The sequence below is a fragment of the Cricetulus griseus genome, chromosome X (assembly GCF_003668045.3).
Source record: "Cricetulus griseus strain 17A/GY chromosome X, alternate assembly CriGri-PICRH-1.0, whole genome shotgun sequence".
NCBI lineage: Eukaryota > Metazoa > Chordata > Mammalia > Rodentia > Cricetidae > Cricetulus > Cricetulus griseus.
In genome coordinates this window covers 59224936-59246121 of record NC_048604.1, presented here as the reverse complement: position 1 = coordinate 59246121, position 21186 = coordinate 59224936, and positions in this window count along the sequence as shown.

The window sequence follows — 21186 nt, the reverse complement described above, 5'->3', positions numbered from 1 at the left end:
CTCAGACCTCAGCAAAGAAGTCTTGTGAAAGTGGAGCATTAGAAGGGAGGAGACAAAGCTGAGGTGAATTTAAGTAGTACAGTCATCCCTCAAACATTCATGTTTATGACAGAAATATTGTCAGATTGCAGAAAAAGAGGAGAACTAATGCCTGTCTGTATTAAGGTGAGAATTTGGAATATGACAGTTTTCAGAAGCTGGTGAGTAGGTTAAACTTCAGTTCATTGGATTTGAAGTCCTACATTCAAGACTATAGGGGATAGAAATCAGGAAGGACTGGGTAATATGTGTGTTGTGTGCCTATGTGCAGTATAGAAAGGATTAAGAAATTATGGTACTGGTTTTCACTGATGGCTATCTAGGGCCATAAAATACTACCATACACTATGAAGCTTTGAATGATTTTCTTATCATATTTGCATGGTGGCAGCATTAGTTTTTATAGTACTATAGTTTATATAGTACATTTATAGTGTATTACATTTTTATAGGTTCCAATACCCTATTATGGCTATGTTCATGTGTCACTGGTTATCTTTTGCAGCTGAGTTAAATACAAGTTAATCCAAATAATATGCTGATGCAGCATATTATATACTACTTTAGAATTTGATTAGCAGGATAATAAAAGATGGAAAATTCATACTCAAGACCTCCCCCGATTTTCCTTAAAAATTTGCCTCCATTGTACTTGAGTCTATTATTTTGATCTAAAAACAACTATCACATTAATTATAATTGCTTTGTATTAATCCCATAAATAATCTAATACTAGATTTTCTACTATCAATCATCAACTATAGCATATACATCTCTGTTATGTCTTCTCCCTTTTCTCTTGCTTGCTTTTGGACTCTGTAGTGATATCTTGTTTATAGTCTTAACACATAAAGCTTGCCTGAATCAGAGGGAGAGGTTAGCCACTAGTTTACAACAGAAGTCTGGAGGTCTGTACAGACAGACAAGAAATGATATGGCTGGGTGGAGAGAGAAAGTAATAAGGAGGGAGGAAACAGGAGGTCAGTATCTTTTCAGTCTGAGGATTTCATAGAGGTAAGAGCTCTAGTGGCTGGCTGCTCTACTTCTCAGATCATTCAGCTTTCACCCCCTAATATTTGACTCTGGGCTTTTATTATTAAGATCTATTAGAACATGTGTTACAGACCTCCCTTGTGTTATTTTATTGGATTTACTTCTGTATTTGCATGCTTATCTTTTACTTTGATGAGTTTTCTTCTCTCCAAAGTTTTTAGTTCCTATAACATACGCTATTTTGATTTATGATCACATAATGTAATTTGTTTAGTTTGTTTATGTGATTAGATGAAATTAGTTTTATGTTATTTTGAGATAGTCCTTAATGAGATAGTCCTTGAGGGATGGCTTAGAAATTGAGAGTGCATGCAGCTCTTGCAGTGGACCAGAACTTGATTCCCAGCACCCATGTCAGGCTTATAACTCCAGCTACAGAGAATTCAAAACCCACCTCTACACTCCCTATGTACCTTCACACATATGCACATACACACCTACACACTTACACACCTACACACACACACACACACACACACACACACACACACACACTTATTTCTTTAATATTAAAAATGTGAAACATTTAACCCAGACTTAGGAGACAGAGACAGGCGAATCTCCATTAATTCAGTACCAGACTGATTTACATTGTTAGTTACAGTCCATCCATAGTTACACACTGAGACTCTGCTTCCAGCAAAAGAGGAAGGGTGATGGCAATAATTATAAATACTAAAATAAGCTCCTGATTATCCTTTCATTTAGGATCTATTTTTCTTCAGATAGTTTTAATTATCACTGGCATACTTTGGCCTTTTCTAGTGAGACAGAGGACAACCCTTTCAGGAAATTGGTGAGCAATAACAATGATTAACATGAAGAGTAAACTAGGAGAGTTAACAGCATCGTGTTGCTGAATTCTTGTATGTAGGTGAAACTCTTCAATTTAGACAAGTTAAAATGAAAAGAATTTGCTGATTGGATTGCTGAGCAAATACAAAATATTGCTCTGAAGATGTCAAAAATTTGGAGATATGAGTACTGAAAATTATCAATAGTTGAGCTTAAATACTGATGATTGAAAAAAACATATATATATGTATATGTATATATATATATATATATATATATATGATAATTTGTTCATGCTTGTACTAGATCAGAAGAGCGGCAAAAGTTCACAGTAATCAGTAAATCATACCAAATGAGTATCATTTCCTTTTTCTCATTTATTCTTCAGTAACTTCATACACATGCAGAATTTCTTACATCATATCTAATTTTATTTTTATTTATTATATTTTACAATTCTTTTTATTGTTGACTTATTTTATTTATAAATGGCTTCTTAATTCTTTGAGAATTCCATAAAATTTATTTTAATCTTATTGACCCCCTCCACCAATTCCTTCCAGATCCAACCCCCTTCTATAACCTCCCAAATCTGTGTCATTTTCTTCTTTTACGTCCACTAAGTTAAATTATTATTGCCCATATATTCTGAGGTGTGCAGACTTCCACTAGAGCATGGTCAGCTTACCAGGGGCTATGCGCTTCTTTTTTAAGTTTTAAAAGATTTATTCATTTCAGTTTTTGCATGTGAGTGTTTTGTTTGAATGAGTCCCACTGAGGTTAGAAGAGGGCATTGGACCTCATGGTGCTGGATCTATGGATGATTGTGAGCTGCCATGTGGGTGCTTGGAATTAAACCCTAGTCCTCTGCATAAACAAGTGTTCTTAACAGCTAAGCCATCTCTCTGGTCCTAAGGGACCATATTATTAAAGAAAATTGACTTTGCTTTACCTAGCATCAATCAACCAACAATAGCTTTTTAGCTGGGCTTGAAAGCTCACCTTCCTTCCTCCTTTCTGGGATTTTTGCTGGCTCTACTTGCACAGGTTTTTTGTGTGTGCTATCACAAACACTGTGACTTTATACATATGGCTGCCCTTCTGTTTCCAGAAGACATTGTTACCTTGATATTATCTATCACTTCTGGCTCTTACAGTGTTTCCAGTCCCTCATTTGCAAAGATCCCTTAACCTTGGGAGAGGATGTTATACATTTTCAGCTGTGCATCCCACATTCCATTATACTTTGTACCTTGACCAGTTCTGTGTCTCTGTGTTAATTTCTATTTACTGCCTGAAAGAAGAAACTTCTCTGATGATGGTTCAGAGATACATTGATTTATTTATTAGCCTGTAATGTTTAGGAGGGGCATTGTTTCATATCTATAGAATATTCTGTAGTAGTTGTTTATATATACATTTGGCAAGATCTTTAGTGTCAGATACCCCTCCTGGGATTCCCTCCTTTACTCGCTCCCCCTTCCCAAGCCCCAATTTCACACTTTCTGATCCATTATTCCCCTTCAAACATTTACACTACTATGTTCTATCTCCCTACCTTGAAAAGTCCCTCCCGTGGTGTCAATTAGTAACCTCTGTGGGCATTCAATTTTTAAATTTGCATAATTTATAATTGGTATCAAGTGTAAAAGGTTTTTATAATAGTATTTTATACATACTTTGTTTTCATTTAGCCTCTTCTCCTTTATTCTCTCCAATACATCTTCCACAACCTTGTACTTTTTATCTCTAATATTCTCTTTTCAAATTTCATATCACTTATATTCTATGAGATGCGGAGTTTTTTATGTGTATGCCCAAGAGTAGGACCACTGAAATGAAGTTAATAAGCAGATAGAGAAAGGAATGACCCAGATATCAACTCTCTAATTCCCAACAGTTCATTTAACAGTGTCTCATAATATCCTATTGATTGAGATAAAAGTGTAAGAAGTAAATATTGGAATTAAGTAGATTGAAACACTGAACCAAAGTGTTAATTTATATTACCTTAGAAATAATGATTTACTGAATATGTATTACAAAGCTTTGGTTCTCTTTAGCATTTGTGTTACTTTGATAAATGTTGTGACCTAGCATGTCTCAGCCTTAGTCCATGAGGTTCTACCTGAGTGGGGGTGTGTGGACCTGGAAGCTCTGAGCAACCCAACAGCGATAAAGACCAAACACAGGCATCTTGTCATCTTCAGAGAGCTCTCAGTTCCATGTTGTGGAACTAGAGTCATTTCTTTATTAGCCATCTTTTCTGGTGTTTCTTAACCATCCTGCTAATACCACGAGGCAACCATTTCTCTCTTCCCTGGCTGCTCTGGCCACCCACCTCTCTTCCTGGCTGCTCTGGCCACCCACCTCTCTTCCTAACCTTCTATATTCACAAGTTATTCACACACCTCTCTCCTCCACCCAGGTGAGGGCCTATTCAGATGCTTAGGCATATACAGATGCAAATAAGAGGCATATTACCCTCAGGCCATGGTAAACAGTAGTAGCCTTACTGACATTAACAATACAATAGTGGGCCTGAGCTTTCTGGTGCTCCATGTTTAGTGAGACCCTAGGCTGAATCTCAAAATATTCCATAGCGGAAATACTTTGGTCCCCCACAGATAAAGATGCAAAAGACAATTTTATCATATGTCCAAAAAGTAGGGGAGACAGTTCACATGTTGACTATTAACTTAATATTGAAAGATGCTTGAATGTTTGATTAATATAAGGCATAATCTTGTGAAAATGCTAGAAAATTATAAGACCTTTCTGTAATAGTAGAGGTTAAAAATATGCATTCCTACACACAAAACTTACCCAAATGTGGCATAAAGTTGAGAAGACCTTGAAAGGCATATATGTAAAGTTCTGTATGTGATTTTGAAAGACCTGAAAGAATACCTTGACAACAATTTATAGAGAAATGATGTAGAAATTTTATTAATGATATAAAATATTTAAACCAACACCTAAGACAAAATTAAACAAAGGGAAAACAGGGCCTGCAATCTTATGTGACACTAGTAAAATTCTAGCATCAAGTTGCATAAAAATAGAGCAATGCATTATAACTGGGGTTGTTGCAAGGAAGCAATGAGTAAATGTGAGCCAAATACTAAACCCAGGGTCAAGTATTCAGTGTATTAGTTATGATTACTAAAGATCATCTTATGTTGCTTGTGTGAAATCACATCTTTTTTGTAAAATCACATCTTAAAGACAGAAATATAGGAACCAATATGAGGAATGGAGAAATCTTGATTCAGGGAGAAAGTCAATATAATCATATTCTTTCAAAATATTGAGGAGTAGGAAAGAATAATTGAATTTACCTTTTATGGATCTAAGAATTAGTGACAGAGAAATAGGTGAAAATCACAAGGAGATGTATTTTTCTTCTATAATTGTAAGGTAAATTTTCTAACCAAACCTACAAGATCAACAAAGGAATATGCAGGAGGGGGTAGGTTTCGTCTCACTTTATATATTTGGCTCGAGGCTAGATGATCATGTGGAAGGACACTGTAGAAAGTATTCACACATGGAGTGTATTTATGTACTCACTTATTCATCTGTCATAATCGCCTTGAGAGAAATAGTTTAGTAAAACCCTAACATAGGTCAACATTCTAATCAAATTTCCTGGACAGCTGAGACTATTTCTAAGCACTATATGTGTTTGAAGAAACTTATATTCCAAGTTCCACACAGAGTTTCCTTCTCTGGTGATTTATTTCCATTCTTTATTCCCTGTATCTTTAACACTGCTGACTTCTAAAGAAAATACTTGTTATCTAATTCTATGTTCTGCCATAGAGAGCCAGCTTTGTAAATCACAGTAAGTTAAAGACTTTATTATTGGAATTGCATGACTATTTTTTCCAACTCAGTTACAAAGGAGGAGAAATCTGGAGATAGAGGAGTCAGGAACTGAGGCTTTGTTACTGCTCTGTATGATGCTTCACATTGAAATGTCATTTCTGTTCAATATAAACATGTTTACAAGTGGTGCAATGATATTCAGTGCAAGAAGCAGAATAGATACTCCTAGCCTGCTTGGTAAAATTCTTCTGGGAGAAAGTGTTTAAGTGAAAAAATACACCCTGTAAAAGCAGGGTTAGCTAGGCAATTGTACAAACTGTATTCACACCCTGTGCTCCAGATGAGTTATTCTCCCTGCTGCTGTCAGCAACATTTCCTGCCAAATCCTCTAACTGCTTTAACTTGACCTTGAGTGGAGAAACAATATAATCATCCATGTCACATCTCACCAGCCTCTGCTAATCAAGAAAAGCATGCTTGATTCATAATTACATCACCAAAGCAACTTGCTGTTCTAGAAGAGCAAAGTACTTGAATTAACAGATGTACTTGTCCAAGTTGACGTCATAGCTAGCAAAACAAAATAAAATGAGACTCAAAACACATTAGAGAATGGCAAGCACTGGGTGATCAGTAAGAGCAACTTGAACATTGCTCTAAAAAGTGCCTCTAATAGCAACAGTCCAGAATGAAAGTGAGAAGCTTGTGACAAATGGCAAATTGAATGGAGCCATAAAACAACAAGACTGAATTTCCTTTCCAAGGAGACAAACAGTTGGCAGTAGTTGAAATGGTAGCACATTTTTTTTCAAGGATGAAATATTTTAAAAGAAATTATTTTGTCAGAATTAAGATTGAATAAAAATCATTAAAACAAATATAGGAGGACTGTGAACAGTTCATCATTTTCCTTCTCATTGTGTCCTGAGTCTATAAACTCAATGTAGCACACATGCAAGTAGCAACAGAGTAAAATGGTCATTCTTCTCCATCTCTAGGAATAAGGTGTCCCTTTCCCAGGTTAATTGATTACTTGCCTTTTTGAGGAAACCCTAAGCAAATGGAGGGAAGCATGATCAGGTACAAATCTGAAGGGCAATGTTTTGAAAGGTTGTAAGACTCCACATAAGATCATTCAGTGTGTACTCTTCCACTACAGAAACTGTAACATTAGCTAAAGTCTTTTCAAATGCTGCCTGATGAGGTTTTAAAACACAGACTTTGATTTTAAAACAACAAAGAAAATGAGAAATATTTTGTACATTTTCATAGTTAATTTATTTTAAAAGAATAAAATACTTGGGAATTCATAAGCACATAGATACCTAGCAAGTATAATAAAAAATTGACTTAGTCTCACAAAAAACAGAGGTAAGAAATGAACTAAAAGGACATTGCTTTTACCATAAAAAACTTAACCAAATGTACAAGATTGTCCAAAGTGTTGTAGTAGTAAAAAAGGAGTCTTCCTCTTTGACTGTGAAGGTTTCATCTGGTCATCACATTTGAGTCATCTTGAAATAGAAGTCATTAGGTACGTAAGAGTTTTCCAGTAGGGCAAGACAGCAATGCACACTGAAAATGAATATATGTAGACATGTTCACAGGGATAGAATATGTGCAGGAATTCTAGTTTGATAGCTCTGGAAGTGGAAGTTTCCCTCACTGGGATTAAGAAAAGTTGACAAGTGACTTGAAGGTAGAATAAACAGGCTTATGGAAAGATAGCATTTGATGATGTTGAATGAATCAGCTGACTGATGGAGAAAAGAAAGGCAAAAGCCTAATAGAAAACCACCAGGAATATTAAAGAAACAAATATCAGTCAGGCAGATGAATTATGAATATAGCAGAAGGAAGGAAAAAAGAAAACTACAATATTTAGATTCTTAAAGCATTATTTCTAAAAGTCTGAATGACTCAGGCATTTTATGTTGTGGGTTTTCTGTGTCAGGGTGTGCAATTATACTCTGGGTTTGGCTGGTACTAACTTAGTTGGTCTCATACTCATGGTAATGCTCCAGTTTCAGCTTCCTAAGTTCTGAGACTCTAGGAGTGAGCCAGGCCAGATATACCATTATCTATTTTGTTTGTCTGTGTCTGATAGTGACGCCTTTATGCAAACTGTCCTCTACTTAACCTGCTTGAAAAATTCCTACTAAAAAGCCAAATTCTGTGCAAAGTTCCCTAGGTGAAAACTGTGTTGTGTGTGCAACAGTGTTCACTAGACTAAAGAGCAGAAATGGGTACAATGCTTAAGAAGTATGCAGTGGTCTTCCTTTTGCTTCTGTTTATGCTTTGAAAGCCTGTAGGAAGCTTGGGATCCTGCTTACCCAAAGCAGCATAGGCAGATCTTTGGAAATATGTAAAAATCTCAAACTACAGGAAAACAGGTACAAAACCAATGAGAAAATATTTACAAATATTGGAAAACAGTGTCAAGAAATTGATTGGTTTCTATTTTTATTTAAATATAGCGTTTTCTGAAAGTTATTGCTATAAGACAATGTTCTTCTTCAAGCATATAAAAAATCGTTTACAGGATTTCTTTAATTCTACCACTAGAATGATTTAACCTTTACAAAATGTCTGCCCTGAGAAGTTTATTCACATTTTCCCCCTCCTTTAATGTGAACTCACTTTGTAATAAAAAATGAAGTCCCTAGAGTTAACTGTTCATATTTGCAGGCATCCAAAAGAGTTTTTCATTTTTGTTTACTTTCTTTTATTTCCCAAGTTTTGCCTAAGGCTTCAAAATCTTGTCACTGAAGGTAACAACTAGAGATCAACTCACAGTTCTGAGTTGTGATTGGTCACAGAAACAGATCAAGGAGCCTAGTATTGTACTGGGGTTCCTCAAGCCTCTGTTCTTAATATGTACCTCAGCTATCCAAAACTCAAAGATATGGCTATGATGCAGAGTGTGACAGCTTCTATGACTTTGGTTTCCTTAAATATATGGCACCCTCCAGAGCTCTGTAGCAACATACCAGGGAGAGGCATTGTTTGTTTGTTTTACTTGGTGTTAAACTTTATGTTAAAATTGAAGTTACGTGTGCTAGTGATTTATTTGTATACTCCCATCCCTGTCTTCTCTATGACACAAGTGAAGGAGAATAGAGGTCAAAGTAAAGGAACAAATTTGTTTCCCATAGGAAACTAGTTAGTTGAGTTTCAGTTGAAGCCACTCTTAAACAAATCTGTGGAACCGTGTTTAAAGTAAAGCATGCTCCCTCTAATTGGTATAGTTCCCAAACTCTTGCTCAAGCTGGGCTGTGCTACTTTTTTTTTTTTTTAGCTCCATGATCTCATGTGCTCCATTGAATGAGTGACAGGCTGTATTGTTCCTGTGTCCTTTGCTGGCTTCTTGAGAATCTAGATCATTGCAATATGATTCCGAGGGCTACCTGATTGCTATTCTTTGTTTTAGATGAAATGACAGTGAAATGAGAAAGGCAACCAAAAAACCCAAAACAAAACATGTCTTTAAAATGGCAATGCATTTTTCTTGTAGAGGTTTCATTTCAGGAAATGTACCTTCCTAGTACCTTTGGGAGACACTGCATTAATCCCATCTTGTCTCAACTAAATATCCATTCACATTAGAATTCCATTGGCATCCTTGGAGTTAAACTTCTACCAGAAAAAGTGTTCACAATCCCAAAGACCTTAAAATTTTATGTTAGGGCAATATAAGGAATGTTCTATTATTTATTTAATGAGATAATGCCTAAAATGAAAATCACAGAGACAAATATATTTAAATACCCCTCAGGTGTTATTTCCCAATTATTTTAAAAGAAACTATTGAAAATTGATTTTTAATGTTTTGCTTTAATTGTATGAACAACATATCCCCATCATAGGAAAGTTGAAATGTGAATGTAAGACAACATGCTTTATGATTAATAGACATCCCCTCTATTTATCTATCTCTCCATCTCTCCTCCTGTGATTCAGTATTTGTGGAATTTATATATCATTTTAAGGATGGAATTTTATTGTTCATACATTGTGTGCATAAATTTTCACATGTAAATATATATCTCCACCATTATTAAGAATTATAATAAACCTTAATTTATTTATACAGTCCTGCATTGTTGCAGATATAGGTTACTCACCCATTTTGCTATTATAAATTATATTTTAAAAGCATATTATTGAAACACTCATATATACTTTTTAATAATCTTTCTATATCAAATTTGAGAATCCTATAAGGGTCCAGGTGAAAATATTGAATATTTTAGGATACTGATAATACAGCATCATGACTACTTACCTTTACTGTTATATTATGGAAGCAGCCACAGGTAATACATAAATTAATTAATCTGGCTGTGGTCCAGTAAAATTTATTTCTAAATTAGGAAGTGGGAAAGTATAGCCTGTGGGCATGTGAGTTCTGTCCAATAATAGTATCCCATAAGAACAGGTGGCATACATGTTTAAGGCTTTCAAAAGTTAATGCTCTATAGAACTTCAAAATAGTGTTGTTAAATTATAGTACTTCCTGTCTTAATGGGCCTTTTTCCCATTGTGATATACTTTTAAAATATAATGATTTTATCAATTTAAAAAGAACTTTATATGTCATATTTTGATATTATTTCATATTCACCTCACTCTTCTACATCAACTCCCCCCACCTTACTAACCCCTATACTTCAGGTTTATTTATTTATTTATTTATTTATTTATTTATTTATTTATTTTTGTAAGAAGACATCATTTGCAGAAGACACTCTAGTTCTCTGGCTCTTGCAGTCTTTCCATCACCATTCTCACCATGTTTTCTGAACTTTATTAGTAGGGGTTGTATTATAGATGCCTCAACTGGAGCTGGGCACTCCATAGTCCATTGTTTTCTGTATTTTAACCAACTATGGTTACTTATAATGGTCTCCCTTTGCTAAAATAAAGAAGCTTCTTTGATGAGGGGTGACAGCCAAACTTATCTATAGGTATAAGTATTCAGTATGCAGTTAGAAATCATACTGCTTTAGGCTAAGTTCAAGAGAAACAAATGATGGGGCTGGAGAGATGGTTCAGTGGTTGATATCACTTGCTACTCTTGCAGAAGACCTGTGTTTGTTTCCTAGTGCCACATAGTGACTCACAAACATCTGTAACTCAAATTCCATAGTAACTGATGCCCTGTTCTGACAGTTATAGGCACTGGGCATGTATATGGTGCATCTATATACATGATAGAAAAATACTTATACATGAGGAATAAATGTAAAGAAAAAAACAGAAATGTTTGAGAGCAAATACTAGGAAAGATGTGGGAAACCAGGGAAGACTCATTCACTGTTGTGCAACCTTCTATGGAAATCAGTGTGGAAAAGTCTTAAAAAGTTAAAAATAAATCTACCATGCTATATACTTTTTAGAACACCTTCAAGGTAATATGTCAATGATTAGGCTACTGTGAGTCTTAAAGGGACCATAAAATGAGAGAAGAAGACATCCCAAAATTAAAGGATTTAGATTGGTAAATGACTTTTCCCTGTGAATAGTAGCAATGATCAAGATACCTGTATGATAAGTGCATCATTATTTTCCACAGGAAAAAAGTTCTCAGCAGTATCTGTGGCATTCATTGAGGCCCACACCAACCACAGAAACTTCTTAAGCAGCCAATTAAAGCTGACCTCCTGAGGCTAGTAGGTGATGTAAAAATGGTTTAGGAGAGTATCAGAAGTATGGTAAATACAATGTGTTCTCCCTACCAACACAACACACACACACACACACACACACACACACACACACACACACACACGCACAAATCCCTTGCACACACAAAAGCTATAAGGAATGAGAATGTTCTTTGCCCTAGAGATGAAAAAAAAAAACAACAGAAAGCAAGTTGCACATGATTATGTTTTTATGTTCCCACCAATATTCCCCTTGAGTTTAGAAGTTAGTGTAGTGCTTGATTTCACTTTTCTTTAGTTTTCTTTTCAGCTTAGTAACTGTTTCCTCTTTCATTAAAGAAAACCTCATGGTGAGCATAGATGTCAGGAGACACTCAAAAGCACCTAGTGACAGATAATGGAGAATCAGACTGAAAGAATGATGGCAGAGAAAAAAGACATTTGGAAATATTTTAAGTCTAAACTCTCAAGAAAAATGATGAACCTCCAACAATAAAAGTATATTGACAGAGAACAAATAAGGATCACTGAGGAAAATTTCTGAGGGAAAGTAAGCTGTTTTACATTCCTGTTGAGTCTCCACTCTGAGTCTTTAAAGTAGATTAGAAATATGACTCCATGTTCCCCAGAACATAAAACAACAGAACCTGTTTTTTGCTTTTGTGGCCTTGAATAAGTTTACACAGTATTTTGAGCATTGCTTTTATCTGTAAAATTAAGATGTTACCATATGGTGGTAAGATAGCATATTCCTGATGCACAGTATCTAGTATGTTATTAGTAGCTATTATCACTATAATCATTATAATCATCCCTAGGATACCTGTAATGTTCCAAGTGCTGTCCACTATTCTACCCCAAAGCACGACTCCTAAACAATAATAAGTAAAATGTGCATTTGAACTCTAGATCAGGCTTTTTTTTATCCCAGTTCTCATATGTTAATTATTTTATTAATAAAAGTTATTCTATAATTACATTTTCAGTATTGTAATTTATATTTAAGGAACATGAATTGGTGTGTTGTGTCTGTGAACCACTTAATCAGGAACCTCTATGAATTGAAGGCCCTTATTTCTATATTTACCGAGGCAATCATATTCTACTCTGCATAGTAGCTGCTTTGCAAATTCAATTAATCTTGATAGATAAACTGCTCTCTTCAGAATCAAGCAACATCACAATAATTCAACTGGTGAAATCCTGTTGTGTAATGTAGTTGTCATTTATAAGGTGATTAAAAGGTGAAAACCAGAGATAAAATCAGAGTAAGCAAAGTGAAACCATCACACACTTGCAAGATGCAAAATGTTATTCTGACTGGAAAGTGATTGCCTAGACTTGCTTACAAAAAGGGGGTCTATAGAAAAAGAGGAAGTTCTTTTTCAATCAAATGGGGACTGCAATGCAGGCTTTTTAATGTATAATATAATGTTCATCCTACCTGACCTCTCTGCTCAAAGATATGTAACAGAGTAATAATGAGGACGGAGGACTATTCATTGAGAAAATTTTGGACCAATTCTGGTTGCAAAACAAATGGGTGGAGACAAGCTCTAAGATGGGAAAAGAGGAGCAGAGATAGAGTACTTTCACACTCTATATTGTCAGCAACTGCTTTTGACTAATTTAGTTTGGAGACTGAACAAGATGGTAGTTTGTCTGGTTTTAAACTTATGCTTTATTCTGAGACTTCCTCCAGAGTTTAAATTCTAGGGTTTTATTCGAAACATGGTTAAGTAAAGTTTCAAAGTAAATTAAGCCAGTCTATCAATTGATGGCTAATTCTTATCACACTTTCAGGTTTTGATATGTGACTCCTGAAACTGGAAAAATGTTGGTTAAATAAGAATTAAGATACACTTCTATGTAGTCAACCTCTCCTTTTGGCCACCAACACACACACACACACACACACACACACACACACACACACACACACACAAAACAACTCAGAAACTTCTTATTAACTATTAAACCTTGGCCAATAGCTTAGGCTCATTTCTAATTAGCTCTTATAACTTAACCTATTTCTATTAATTTACTTTGTGCCTCATGGCTTTATTAACTCATCTCTGCAGTGCCCATCCTGCTCTCTCTGCATCTCATGGCATATCCCAGCAACTCTTTTCTTCTTTCTAGCATCCTGTCTGCTTCCCAAATCCTGCCTAGCTATTGGTCATTCAGCTTTTTATTAAAACAATCAGAGTGACACATCTTCATAGTGTATAAAAATGATTATGTCACAACATTTCCCCCTTTTGCCCAAATAAAAAGGTTTTAACACTAATATAATAAAACTACAAACACTAAGAATAATTATCAGGTAAGAATTACATTTACATTAGTGTAGCACTAATGCACAAGCTGACTTAGTGGAGCCCATTCTATATGGAGAGATATCTTGCTCAGCCTAGATACAGGTGTGTTGAGGGTGGAGAGATGCCTTGGTCTGGCCTCAATGAGATGATGGGACAGACTTAGTACAGTACCTAGGGGAGGCTTTACCCTCTCCGAGGAGCAGATGGGAGGTGGGGGGAGTGAGGGAAGAGGGAGAATAGGAGGGAGGGATACTGTGATTGGAATGTAAAATATAAATTAATAAAAAGCAGGGTCCATCTATTTCCTGTTTCTAAGAAACATAAAGATAGATACTGCCTTAGGGTGAAAAAGGATATTCTAAAAAAAAAAAAAGAATTACATTTGCAATGTCCTGTCCACTTGTATTTGCTATATTTGGAGAAAATACTTCATTATTTATTCTGTCTGGATGAGTCCAAAGCTCTGTACCTAACTTACCTTCTATCATAACTAAGGAAAACTATGACTACCTAGTTGTCAACTCCATTAAAGATCCCAGGATGCTATAATATTACCCTAATAGACAGAAATTGCAAAACAAGCATCTTCCAAAACTAAAAGAAATGATACAAAGGGCCAGCTACCTGGACAGTCACCCAAAGTTTCTCTGCAATGTTAGGGCATCCATCTTCAGGCTATAGGCAGATTTTGCTGTAAAGCAGGAATTTTTGAAGGACTGTCCTACCCTGTCTTGGCAAATTTCAGAAGTTGTTTTTCTTTGAGTCCTGACAATTCAGTTTGGACAGCATACTGTCAGTAGTTGGGCAAGGACAGTTTCTTTTCCAAATGGCTAACTTTGTCATGAAGTAAACAGACTCCATATGAAGGCTCTTTGATGCACATCATCCTTTTTTGAAGTAAATTGGTGCTGCCAGGAGCATATGTGTCTCATTGTCATGCACAGCCTTATGTTATTAGAACATCTTGAATGCCATAAAAGGTATGTCTCTGAAGTGTTTAAGGACTACCTGCTATCAAAAAATATATCTTGTAAACAAATCTAACATGACTGACTACAAGTTTGATTATTATAGGTGACTAACTACTAAACTGCATTTCTTTATTATCCTGTATAGTTTGCAACAATGACTTTCAAGGACTAGAAATTTACATCACACATTTAAATGAGCTGTGTAGGTACAACACCCTCAAAAGGAGCAGAAATATATGGATAGTATGTTCTAACAAAAATAACTTTAAAATTTGTATCAGCATACAAAAATACCTTTAAAAGGAGTAGAATCATATTTAAAGTACAACAAAAATAACCTTAAAGTTGTATCAATATACAAAAATCCATACAATGTAAAATATTTAATACTGGTAGTTGCTTTTTATTTTAAAAGTAGATTCAATAATCTACCCTTTTATTTTATCATTTCTATATCCATCCTTTTTCTTTCCAGAAGGAGATACCCGAATCTAATCTCCTTTGTTAAGCTTTTTTCCTAACCATTACCAATAATAACTTGTAACCAACCCCCCTAAATGATCACAAATATCTATAATCCATTGAATGACCAAAAACTACCCACCCCACCTCTTGGGAATGTGGGCATAGTGTTCTCTAGATTGTTTCCTGTTGTCTTGTGGTGGGGGGCAGAAACTAGGGGACCCAGAGAAAATTGAGATAATAGTCAAGTCTTGAGTGACCTAGCTGTATCATTTATTGCCAGTCTCCGTCTAATGGGAAAATGTATAGCTTATTTGAAGTCCTGGCTAGAGTAATGCATAAGGCTGGACAATCTCAGCTAGCAGCCTTGAAATTGTCCTGAACAGTTTGTAGACCAAAGCCGATTTTTGATCTTTTGGTGGTGTTGAGTGGCATTACCATAGTCCAGGTGGAATTGTCATATGGCACCATCATCCCTTTGGAGGAATGGTCTTGGTTCAGTGCAGTAAACCTAAACATTTAAATGTCATATGCAACAGATCTTGGACAGGTTAAAGGACCACAATTTGTTAAGTATATCTGGAGAATACAAACTTAGTTCTTAGTTATCTGATAGACTCTAGCCCAAACTCATGTACAGGAAGATAGATAAATCATTTTTCTAGAATTAGTATTCTATATGACCACTAATATCACAATATAAGTTTATATCTTATAAATTTTAGGTAATAGTTATACCTTAAGAAATGTTTTTAAAAGTCAAAATAAAACCAAAGGATTATGAAATTAGTGGTAGTAGAATAGTCACTTATAATTTCCTTGGTTTATTGCCATGTGATAGAAAAATCCTCTTCAAACCTTTGCTATTAACATGGAGTTTCTTATGAAATTCTGAGGCTTCTAGCACATTTATTTACCAATAGCTTATTAATTTCATCATCATCTTGTGCTAGCGAGTCAGATAGACCCATATGGGATCTGATACATGTTATACATCGGGGATGATTTCCATTTCTTGATTATTTCTTTTAATTGAATAAATAAGAAAGTTAATTATAAATCATCTGGAATAAGTTCAGCAGTTTCAATATGAAAACAACTCTTTCTGAATGTTGAGAGTCAATAACCATATTAAGAAGTTCTGGAAAATCTAATAATACCATAAGAATAGCATATAATTCTGACTTTTGAACAGAATCATGAGGGCTTTGAGCCAATTTATTTTTAAATTTCCTGACCTATACCCTGCATTTCTTGATTTATTTGCATCAGTATAGAATTTAGGGGCTCCAGAAATCAGTGTTCCTCATAAAATATGAGGAAAGAACCAATTCATTCTTTTTATGAACTGAAATCTCTTGCTTTTGGGATATTTGTTGCTAATCTCTCCCCCAAAATTACTGCAAGATCTTCTGTCCATAATGAGAAAATTTCAGCATTTTAAAAGGTACCACAATTTCTGCTGAGTCTATTCTTGCTAATTGATGTGTATTAATGTTCCTTTCAGAATCAATTCAGAAACCTTTTCTACATTAGGTCTTTAATTTTTTACTTTGTATGGCAAAAATACCATTCAAAGGTTTTTTTTATAAGATATTATGTTCTCCATACAAGAAGATTATTCCACAATACTTCTACTTTCTGACCCACTGGAATATAGAAGAGTACTAACTATGATTGCTGTGGAGGGTGTGTATGTATGTGTGTCATATATAGTAACAAAATTACCATCTCTGACACAGTCTTAGTATTTTCCCTCTTAAGTAATAACATTGACTACTTTGTTTACAGTTTGTATTTTGGAGACAGGATTTTTCAATGTAAATTAAGCTGGCTTCAAACTCAAAGAGCTCCACCTGCCTCTGCTTCCGAGTGCTGAGATTAGACGCATGTGCCACTACACCAAGCTGCTTACAGGTTTTGAAAAATAAAACATTGCCAAAGGCTGAACCTGCTTGTTTACATATTATAATTGCTTTCCTAAAGTGTGAGTTCTAATGGTTTACTGACATTCTGTAGCAAGAGATATGTTGTGATTACTTTTCAAGAAAGCAGTACAAAACAGAATAGACATTTTGTGGGTATGGGGGAGATGAAAATGTTCTTTTAATACATTGAAGTTTTGATGATTTCACATAATGGTATCATTGGGAGGTCAGGGAAATATCAAGGAATATGTTCACTAATTCTTACAAAAACTGAGTTATTTTTAAGGAATTTAGTTTTAAACATGAATTGAAATTTATTCTATCATTTTGTGTGTCTAGGAAAAAGTTGGGCCTGCAAATAACTTGAAAAAGTCTTATTTTACAACAGAGGAAGGCTTTTTTCTAAGCCTTAATTTCTAGTTTTCAATCAATAATTATGTTTACTACTGTAGTAATCTAGTTTGGCTAAGGTTTTGCTTTATATGATGCAATTACTAAAGGTAAATTGAAACAATAATAGTATTTATATAGAGAAAATACAAAATGTTATGATAGTGAAGCAATTCATTTGATATAATCTGTCTCAAATCCCTGTATTATTAAAAATAAGTCATGCAGAATGAAAACCTACAGGAGCTTCTTGCAGATCAATATTGAAGCCATTCTCTCCAAAACTGGACTAAGCCATTAAAATATTCATATGATTACCAATAACTTAACACATTTGCTATTATCATTGTAAAAATTTATAGCTCTATTTACATTATTTGAGGCACAATTAGAACAGCAAAGCCTGAAAGACTTGAATCTTAGTAACTTGTTAAATTCAAAGGACGTTTTAGAATTGAGGCTTATATTTCATTCTCAGTTTTATTTCACATTGGGATCAATTTGCTGCTACAATTACTGAAATGATGTAGCTTTGAAAAAGCTCAGTATGTGGACAGAACCTTATTCAATAAGAAGGTCATTGAAAATGAGCTCTTTAACTAGATGTGTCCTCCTTATTTTGGGTTGGTTGTATTGCTAATAAATAATCTAAATCTTATAATGCTTGAAGTAAACCACATGAAGTTAGGACTCATTAATAATCTAAACAACCATGGAAATCTAACAAACATGAGAAAATCTTAAAATTGAGGCAAAGACCCAGCAAATTAAAAATTAGAGTCTTTAAAACATATATTTTGAATTTTTCTTTTACACTGGTACTTGGTTTTGTATTGTTTACTCTTATCTGTGACCAAAATTTTCACAATTATAAACAACATAGAATTGGGATGATTTGAATCACCAATTCAAACACGTTTCCTCCTCTTCAGGTGTTTTGGTTATGCTTTCAAATGGAAGGAAATAACAATTAATCCAATGCAATTAATACAGAACTTAAAACATGGGCTTACTGATATAAGTTCTAAAAACAGAACCGTATCCTCTTGATTCCAGGTGAGAAATTTGATTGACTCTTAAACAAAACTGTTTAGTGTGGGCTATATAATAAACATAAGTAAAAGACCCCCATCTTTTCTGTGTTCTATCATTGACCTACATCTTGTATGATATACCTTATTTTAACTTGAATTCCTCTCATGAGAACTACAATGATGATGCAAGTTATTCCATAATAATTATGTCATGGGAGTGGAGAAACCTCAAAGAGATCATTAATATAGTAGACATTTGGTATGGTCTACACCATGAATATAAAAATTCATTACTTTTTTTAGTATGGTAAGATCTATGGGAGAACTGGTAGAACTAAGGCTACATAGGACAAATGTGGACATTATAAACTGTATCATTAGGATATAGTAGCCCAAGAATGTAGTGGCTTAAGCCACTTAGGTGGTACTTGGAAGGCCAGGGAATTGACTGAATGAGTACTCTAACAGTACCAAAAAGAATGAACAGTACTCCAGGCACCATAGAAAATATAAGTGATTCAGGGAATATTCATTCAATGGTATCTTCACTATATCCTTTTAACAGATTGGTAACAACAAGAATTGTCTTATAATATTATTTTGCTAGAATTCTCATAAGACACATCATTATTTCATGAATTTATTTACAGGAAGAATTATAAATCATAAGCATCAGGAACAGTTTAATTTACTAACTTCTAGACTCTACCCTACAGGCTTTTAATACAGTCCTTCTGCTATGAGGGCCTAGAATCTATTTACTTTCAGGACTACCTGTGATGATGTGAATAATATTTAGAGAGTGCTTCATTACTTATTTGCCATTAGTAATCAGAGATGATTTATCCAATCTTCCTATATACTAAGATTCTACTAAAATAAGAGAAGTGAAGGGGATAAATAGGACACTTGAGGGAAAATTTCCAAGAGCGAGTGAGGTTTATACAAATTCTCACTCAAAGCAATGTGCTGTAATTTTTGCCAGACAGACCCAAATTTCCCTCAACTATCAGCCAATGGAAATCCATATCCAGAATTTCCTGTTTAGAGCTCATTAGGAAATGAGATGCAGTAGAGCAAACAAGAAAATTAAGGGTGTGTCTGCATCAAGCATTATGAAACAATTAATTACTGTTTCTTCTGTGATCATGAGAATTCCAGGTGACTCTCCTGCCAGCCCATTAAAACTTAGGTTGTGAAATTTAGAATATCTAAGCTATTACCTATCCCCAGGACTATTTTCTTTGCTTTACTTCCTCCAATCACCAAAAAGAAAACTGTAGGATACTCAAGCACACTTTGTGGAAATGCAGACTCCATTGGATGCTCACTCACTCACTAAGAGGTTTTTATATTGAGTTATACAAAGCTATCAAACTGTCAAGATATTTAACAATGAGAATATGTACAATTTATTGAGTAAAGACAACAATTAGCAAAACTTAAAATCTATCACATTTCTAACATTGACTGTAAGTCTAGATATTGATACAGAAATCAGAAAGCACCAAAGCATCTATTTCATTCTCTGTTGTTAAGATGCTTTTTTGAAATATTGTAGGGTCTTAGTTTGATTTAAATACAGATCCAGATCCAGAATACTTACAGATACATAAAATCTACTGATTGAAACTTTGCTGATTCAGAAAGCTTTGTTAAAATGGGAGATAATAAAAATCACAGAGATGAAGATTATATACAGGCTAAGCTGAGTTGATTGCTTATTATACTCTAAGCTCGCTGCTATGACCTTGACATATATTATCTATGTTAATCTTAAAACAATTATATGAAATAAAGAATGTAATCATTTACATACTCAGATAAGAAAACCAAGACCAAGCAAGATTAAATTAATTTTGCAAGGGCCATACACTTTTAATTGGCTGAGGTAGAATTCAAACCAAAGCTGATTTCATGTGTGGGATAATACTGAAAAAAAAGCAGATAACATAAGTCAAAACAATTCAATTGAATTTTAGTGCCTGTAAATGGAACTACTATAAATGGATCCCAAAGATGCAATCTTCTTCTCGTTCCATATACACAAAATTATTAAATTATAGAGTAAAGCAAATCCTAACCCAAACTATCCATTCAGATGCTGAATATGAATGGCAGATATAGTCCAGCCCTTTAGAACAGTAAATAATAAACTGTAACCTAGTTCAGAAACAGTCTTCCTTCTCTTATAAATACCTGTCTGGATTTTTACAAAGGCATTGCTGCAGCAAACTGATTTTTCCATATGTACTCCACTCTTATGAAATAGAAATGTCTATTAAAAATTTAAAAATAGTTTTGTGTGGTGATTCTTGCTTGTCTGTATAGCTACTAGGGAAGCTGAGGTAGGAGCACCACTCTGGGCTCAAAAGTCTGAGACCACTTTAAAATCTAGTGTGACCTATTCTTCCAGCAAAATTAAGAACAAAATAAGTAAGAAAAAATAATGCCACAATTTTTAAAATAAAGACTATAAATCAATAATAAACAACTATTGTTAAACTATTATTTCATTTATATTTCTTTTTAAAGTGTTATTAAACATGATCTGTTTATACTTGTAATACTAATTATTTTATGTGTTGAGTTCTCCTAGATTTCTTTAGAATCACTAACATTTATTAGGAAATGGTCTTTTGAAAATGTGCATATATGGACAATTTTTAAGTCTTTTAATTTCTTATACATTACAG